The sequence below is a fragment of the Triticum aestivum genome, chromosome 4A, assembly GCF_018294505.1.
Source record: "Triticum aestivum cultivar Chinese Spring chromosome 4A, IWGSC CS RefSeq v2.1, whole genome shotgun sequence".
NCBI classification, from domain to species: Eukaryota; Viridiplantae; Streptophyta; class Magnoliopsida; order Poales; family Poaceae; genus Triticum; species Triticum aestivum.
The window spans coordinates 532,998,682-533,007,159 of record NC_057803.1 but is presented as its reverse complement, the minus strand read 5'-3'; positions in this window follow the sequence as shown (position 1 = coordinate 533,007,159).

The window sequence follows — 8,478 nt, the reverse complement described above, 5'->3', positions numbered from 1 at the left end:
TTTGGGCTTGCCTATAATCTAGGAGTCCTAGACACGGTTGGGTTACCCACACCCGTATTGATGAGAATCTCGTAATAAGGGGACACGATCTCCGCTTTAACAAGACGTGTCAAAAAACTGCCTCGCGTTATGTGCGGGGCTAGTTAAAGGAAACGGTTCGAATAATCATCGGGCCATGATGTAATGTCATGTTGCCAAAATAACTCAGCAAATCGAATTTGTGAAATATTATTCTCTCTACGGTGGTATGTGGAACTTATTTTGCAGGGTCGGACACTATCCTTATATTCAAAATTCTTCCGTGGTGTATTCGGAGGAGGAATCCGCCTTGCAATGCCGAAGACAACACTGCGCGCCGGACTCATCGTCATTGAAAGCCTGGTTCAGGGGCTACTGAGGGAGTCCTGGATTAGGGGGTCTCCGGACAGCCGGACTATATCCATTGGCCGGACTGTTAGACTATGAAGATACAAGATTGAAGACTTCGTCTCGTGTCCGGATGGGACTCTACTTGGCGTGGAAGGCAAGCTAGGCAATACGGATATGGATATCTCCTCCTTTGTAACCGACCTTGTGTAACCCTAGCCCTCTCCGGTGTCTATATAAACCGGAGGGTTTTAGTCCGTAGGACAACAACAACTACAACATACAATCATACCATAGGCTAGCTTCTAGGGTTTAGCCTCTCCGATCTCATGGTAGATCTACTCTTGTACTACCCATATCATCAATATTAATCAAGCAGGACGTAGGGTTTTACCTCCATCAAGAGGGCCCGAACCTGGGTAAAACATCGTGTCCCCTGCCTCCTATTACCATCCGGCCTTGACGCACAGTTCGGGACCCCCTACCCAAGATCCGCCGGTTTTGACACCGACAAGGGGTATATATAGCCTCCACACAAATTCTAACCGTTACACACAACTTGCCAAACTCGGTGGGATCAAATAGTGAAACTTAGTCAGACCAATTTAGTTCAAAATGTGAACGTTAGGCTTTTCGGTGGGACCGACATGTCAACTCGGTGGGACCGATTGTGTTAGGGTTAGGGCATAACGTAATCTCGGTGAGACCGATCACATGAACTCGGTGAAACCGATTTCTATAATAGGAACACAGAGGGTTGGTCAGGCAAACTGGGTGGGACCGATCGCTCATTTCGGTGAGACTAAAACGTTACAAAAAGGAAATAGAGAGTTTGCATTGTGAACTCGGTGGGATCGATCGCTCATCTCGGTTAGACCAAAACGTTACGAAGGGAAACAGAGAGTTTGCAATCCCATCTCAGTGAGACCGAGATCCCTATTGGTGAGACCGAACTGATTAGGGTTTCTAGCAGTGGCTATGTCAAATGAACTCGGTGGTGCCGGATAGATCAAATTGGTGGGGCCGAGTTTGACTTTTGGTTTGGGACATATGTGAAATTGAAAAAGTGGTTGAGGGCTTTTGGAGCATATCACTAAGCATTTTGAGCTAGCAAGCCATTAAGCAACACCTCATCCCCTTTTAATAGCATTGGCTTTTCCTATGGACTCAATGTGATCTTGGATCACTAAAATGAAAATATAGAGTCTTGAGCTTGAGCCAATATGTGTCCTTAGCATTTTGAGGGGTCCACATTCCTAGTCCATGCCATGCCAATCATTGAACTTTCTGAAAATATTATCTTGAAAGAATATTAGTTCAATGAGCTATATGTTGTTAGGAATTACCAAAACCACCCACGGATTAGTTGCACTTTCAATCTCCCCCTTTTTGGTAATTGATGACAACATATAGATCAAAGCTTCGACAAATGATAATAAGAATGAAATACATCGTCGCTTTGAGAAGTATGTGACAAGCAAGAGCTCCCCCTAAATTTGTGCATTATTTAAAATTTGCTTTTGAATGCAAATGCACAATCGATTAGGATGATGGGTTACTCTTCCATGTCACATACATCTTGGTGGAGCGCTCAAAATGGTAGTAAATGAAATATGCACTCATCACCAAGGCAAGATGTGAATGATCATACATGAGAGATAACTAATATCATCATCCAAGCACAAACATTAACGTATGATATGATCAAACACATGACCATACAAGTATCTCTCACACACAAACATAGTGTATCGTCCAAGCAAGCAAACAAACAAGTTGCAAATAAGATAGCAAAAGAAACAAGCTCTCTCTCTCTCAAAGCCTATGTTCTATACACTTTCTCCCCCTTTGGCAACAAGTTACCAAAAAGCTTGAAAATGCATAGTGCTATGCGACTCTCTAGGCTTGATCTTCGGGAGGTGGCGTGGAGAGGACTCCAAGGACGAATGCATTTGTTGAAGTTGTTGGAGCTGGTGGAGTGGCAACTGAAGGAGCAACTGAAGTTGTGGCTGCAGGTGCTGACATAGTAGCTCTCGTGTCTGTCACTAGCACAACTGCAGATCTCTGTGCCCTAGGCACTCTCTGAAAAGCTTCAGTGGTAGATTTCCCTTTCCTCTCTTCAGCTTCATCTTGGAGCTACTCAACAGCTGTTTGCATCTCTGTGACCTTCAAGTCTAGATCATAAAACTTTGTTTCAATGATCCTTTCAAGGATCTCTTGATTCTGAGTCAGGGTGGCCAATCCTTTCTCAATCCTCAAAGTGGCTTGAATAAGATAGCCAAGTTGATCTTGTTTTGACTTGAGGAAAACTTGTGAAGCCTCTTCATCACTTGGCATCTTGGCTGCCTTCTCTGCTTTTGCCTTCTCTCTCTTCTCCCAAGCCTCTACTAAAGTTGGATCTGTAGCATCCATGACAATTGTGTTATCCTCAAAGTCTAGCCTCAAGGGAAGGTGCTCTTTGTCAAACAAGTATGTATGTGTGCCCATCTTGGAGTTGATGAGCATGTGGTTGTGTGGAGCATACCCACATGATCTCTTTTGGTCTGCAGCTATCCTCTTGATTGTCTCTACAATCAGTGTCATCACTTTGAATTTTTCAGGCACATCAAACATATGCAGCAGATTGATGGAATGTCCTCTTATCATCTTGTAATCTCCAGATTTGGGCAACAAAGTGTGCCTCAGAATAGTGTTGATAGTTGGCAGACCTGACAAGAGATAATAGACAGAGCCAAACTTGTAATGTTCTAAATCTACATCTGGAATCTCTTTGTACATGTGTGCCATAGAGTTATGTCCTTTCCTTGGCTTGGCATACACATCAGTGTCATCCTCATACTCTTCAGGGGCATTGATCAACTTGGCTCACTCTGCAACTATTGACTGGTACCTTATACCTTCAGACATCCAAGCAATCCTTCCATTTGGATAGAAATGAGCTATTGAATAGAATTGCATAATGAGCTCATCATTCCACTTGGTCAACTTCTGACCCACAAAGACATCAACTCCATCAATCCTGAAACTTCCATGAACTCTTGGGAAGTGGTCTTCATTGTTGTCAATGTACTTCCAATCAACCCACTTCATGTCATAGACAATTGGCTTCTTGTCCAGGAGCACAGTCTCATAGAAGTCCTGATGCTCCTTGGTATGGAACCTGTAATCTACATCAGTTCTCCTTCTTGAGGCATAATGATCTGACTGTCTCCACAGTCTGAGACCTGCATCCTTTCTGATCTTCATGTTTTCTGCCACTGGATGATTGTCATCATGGTTAGGGATCTTGGGCTTCAGCTTCTTGAGCACTTGGGCTTCCTCATATTCTTCTTCTATTTCAGGCACTGGGGCCTTGTTCTTCTTAGCAGCTGGTATGTTCCCGGTGCTTCTCTTTGGTGAAGACTTGGTGGCTGGAGCAGTAGCTTTGGGGACAGTCTTGGGCTTTGAAGGAGCAGCCCCAAACTTGATGGCATCCCCCATCAGCTTCTGAGTCTTAGGTGCTGGTGCAGCATCCTCTTCTTCATCTTCTTCCTCATCAGAAGTGTGCTTCTCAAATTCTGCCACGGGATCTACTTTCTTGCACCAACTCCCTCTCTTCCTTTCTTTCTTCTTCTTGCCCTCACTAGCAGCCTCTCCAACAGTTGATTTGGAGGTTTCAAAAGTTGAGGCTCTGGCTTTTGACATGGGCACTCTCTTGGCAGGTGCCTTCTTGTTCAGACGAGGCTTTGTTGAAGCAGCTGTGCCAAATTCCTTCTTGACAACCTTCTTCTTTGAGTTGACCTCTTCCTCAGCAGTCACATAATCTTCATCTTCAGAATCAAAATTTCTCTTTCTCCTCTGCCTATTAGTAGCCTTAGGTAGGTTGCTAGGAGTACTTCTGCTGCCCTCATCATAACTGCTAGAGGGACTAGTTCCCTCACTCAGATTCACTTGCTCCTCAGACTTATTCTGGCTATCAATCTGATCAGACATTGTTGACACTGCAAACTGAAAGTTGGCCCTGTGAATAGATATAGATGAGATAGAGTGGATGAGCATCACAAAGTGCAGATATTTTGCAAAACAATTGAGTCAAAAACTTAGTTTTAGTTTTCCACAAAAAGCATTTCGGAGCTACCGACTTGTTAAACTCGGTGTCACCGAAGCAATATAGGAGTCTGAACTAGTGAGATCGGTCAGACCGAGACACGGTTTGGTGAGTCCGAGATTGCTAGGGTTTCACTGAGAGTTGAACTCGATCACACCGATTTGCAAGTTTCGGCCAGACCGAAAGTTACAAGTGCAATGGCCTAAGCCAAATCGGTGAGACCGATTTCTACAACTCGGTCGGTCCGAGATGAGTTCGACGGAAACCAAACCCTAAATTTTCGAATCAAAACTAATCTAAAGAGAGTTTTTGCTTGATAGAATAATCTCATACATGGTAAGAATCATGGCATTGACTTTGTGCTAAGAATCGGAGGTAAAGATTGCACAAAGGGTCGAACTCATACCCTAACTTGGCGATGAGCTCACTACGACGGCAACGGCGGTGAAGATTCCCGTTTACGGCAGTGGAGACCAGCGGCAGGGGGTCGCTGGCGATGAGAGGATGATCCGGAGACCCGAGTCGGCAGAGCAGGATACGCGCATGCGAAGAGGTTTCGGAGGAATTTCCAAAATTTGACCCGTGGGTATATATATCCTGACCCTATCATTATGACCGAGTGGAACGACTCGGTGGCACCGAGATGCAGAATCACAAGCGGTTACTGCAACTCAGTGTGACCGAATTGTTCTAATCAGTTGCACCGAGATTCAAAACCTAGATCAACTCAGTGAACTCGGTATGACCGAAAGGAATGAATCGGTCAGACCGAAATACACAAAGAGGTTTTGGAAGTTTAAGTCTATGAAGAATCGGTGACTCCAAGTGCTCCTCACCCAGAGGGTTTGAATCTGACTTGATCAAACTTTGTGATGTATCCTGAATAGAGTTTGAGACGAGAAAAGCATATATAGCTAGAGGAAGTTCTTAGGCATTCTTGTCCATCCATTTGGCAAAAATAAAAAAGGCAAACAATCATAACAACAAATGTATGTCCTCGAATGAGAAAAAATATGCAATCAACATGCTCACACAATAAGATGGCAAATGAAATATGTGGCAAAACATGCACAAACACTCTAGCATCTATCAAGCAATTGGCGATGACTAGGTCATCTATATATGAGTATTTTGACTTAGGAGTCAAATGAGGACATTTGATCGTAGGTCATACTCATCGTTTAAGCACAAGTGGGGTTACCGCTTTTACATAAAGCATTGTTGTGTTCGCACCATTAGAGTTGCTTTAGCTCAATTCTTAGAGTAAAGCTCCCCTAGATGTGATATCCCCCCCTAAGAGGGATGAACTAACCTTGGGTTTTGTCGATGATGACTTCATGTAGGTGTTGAAGATGTGGATGCTCAATGTTGATGTAGATCATTTGGAGCAATCCATTGGAGTGAGTTGCAATTTGAATACCTACATGGGTTAGTCCCAAAAGGAACAAACAAGGATATCCATAGACATAGAGTGAAGTACACACAAGATGATGTCCATGAAAACATTAGATTACCTTGTCCCTTGTCTTACCAACAAGAGGGTTTGTGACTCCTTGAACTAGTGCAAGATGTGGAATTTGATTGCACTTGTTCTTGCCAAAATGATATGAGTGAAATATGTTGGCGGAGTCACCCTCAAGAACTCTCTAGTTCTTCTTCTTCGGGATCCACATCATCTTGATGGGAATCCTTGGGGTTGTAATAGTACTTGATGAAGTAGAACTTGATGTAGTCTTGGGAACCCACTTGACCAAGGCCTTAGGAGCTTCTTCAAATGCATCAATCTCCTCTTGTAGCTTGTCCTTGCCTTTTTGCTTATGGTCTTGTGGTGGAAGATCATCTTGAGCTTGTGTCCCCTCGAAGGAAGTGGGATCATACTTCTCTTGTTGAGGAACAAACTTCGTCTTGGGGTATTGATCTTCTTCCCACTCAACTCCATTGGCATTAAACTTTCGTTCAAAACTAACACCTTGATTCTTCCAGTGCCTTCCTTGCTTGCGTACAATTTCCTCAAATTGCTTACTTCCGGCAAGGCTCTTGTGAACACCTTTCTCTATAATTCCCTTCAATAAGCTATTTTCTTGATCAAGTGTAACTTGGCTAAGAGAATCATTATTGGAATCAAGAGAACTACTAGAAGCAACAATATTGGATTTAACATGATTATTGTTACTACTAGAAGAAGAATCTTTCTTACTCTTGTTGCTAGATTTTACTTGTGGCATGTAAGTAGACAAGAGTAAACGCTTGGCAATGTAAGAAGAACTTTTCTTACGAAGATCATCATTGATTGCTTTTGAGAACCCATGCTCTTGCTCTAGGTTGAGCTTTTCAAAGCGTAGCTTCTCATGAGTCTTTAAAAGCTCTCGATGATCTTCTAAGGTAGTTTCATGAGCTAACTTAAGAGTGTTTAGTTCTTTAGTTAGACGCTCAATCTCCTTCTTATCATCGTCATTCGTTTTATCTTGATTAGCATGATTAATAGCAATTTCATCATATTTTCATCACTAGAGTTATCAACAAGTAAATCATCATCACCTAGCAAATCATCTTCATTACTATTGAAATCAACATACTCGGGGTGTGATACCTTTGGGCCTTTATCCATGAAGCATCTTCCGATTCCTTCATTTGGTGAGTCAAATATGTCGTAGGAGTTGGTTGACACAAGTGCTAGACCGACAACACCTTCATCTTGAGTATATTCTAAGTCAGAGTGATAACTTCTCTCGGAGTGGTGGTCGGAGTCAGAGCTGGATACCCATTCACCAACATGAGCTTGATGTCTTTGTTTTGTATAGCTCCTTGATGACTTGTCCTTCCTTTCCGGATCCTTGCTTCTGCGAGAGGTTCTTCGTTCATAATGATCATCTCTACTCCTTCTCTCCTTTGGAGGTGATTCTTCTCTTTTGCTTATCCTTTTAGGTGATTCTTCTCTTCTTTTGTAGGGGGTCGTACACTCATTGGAGTAGTGTTCGGGTCTTCCACAATTGTAGCAATTACGCTCACGACTAGAAGATCTTTTGTCATTGTAGGACCTTGACCTGGAACTTCTTTCCTTGCTTCTACTCTTGTAGAACTTGTTGAAGTTCTTCACCATTAGGATCAATTCCTCATTGAAGGCTTGTTCTCACTTGATGATGTAGGAGCATCACATGAGGTTTTGCAAGCACCACTTGACTTGTTGTGAAGCTCCTCTTTATCTTTGAGTGACATCTCATGAGAGACAATTCTTCCAATGACTTCAGTTGGCTTGAGATCTTTGTAATTGGGCATCATTTGGATCAAAGTGCACACGGTGCCATATTTTCCATCCAAGGCTCTTAGGATCTTCTTGATGATGAATCTGTCAGTCATCTCTTCATTTCCTAAGTCGGCAATCTCATTTGTGATGAGAGCAAGCCTAGAGTACATTTCAGTGACACCTTCACCATCCTTCATTTTGAACTTGTCAAGCTGACTTTGAAGCACATCCAATTTGGATTCCTTGACGGAGTCAGTACCTTCGTGCATACCAACCAAAGTATCCCAAATTTCCTTTTGCATTCTCAAGACAACTGATTTTGTTGAATTCTTCGGGGCACAATCCGTTGAAGAAGATATCACATGCTTGAGAAATGTATTGCAACATCTTCAATTCTTCCACAGTAGCTTCACGATTTGTTCTCTCCCATCAAAGAATTCACCTTGCGAGCCAATACACACAATAGCCCAAACGTGGGGTTATGTCCAAGAATATGCATTTTCATCTTATGCTTCCAACTAGCAAAACTAGTACCATCAAAGTAAGGACCTCTACAGTGGTAATTTCCCTCGCTAGATGCCATACTCTCCTAGGTTGTGAAACCAAGGCTATGATCACCAAAGCTATGGAAATCAAGGCAAATGGAGACCAAAGCTCTGATACCACTTGTAGGATCGAAAGCATGTCTAGATGGAGGGTGATTAGACTAGACTTTTCTCAATTTTAAGTCTTTGCATATTTTACCAACTTATCACAAGTCAAGCAATCAACCTACACATGC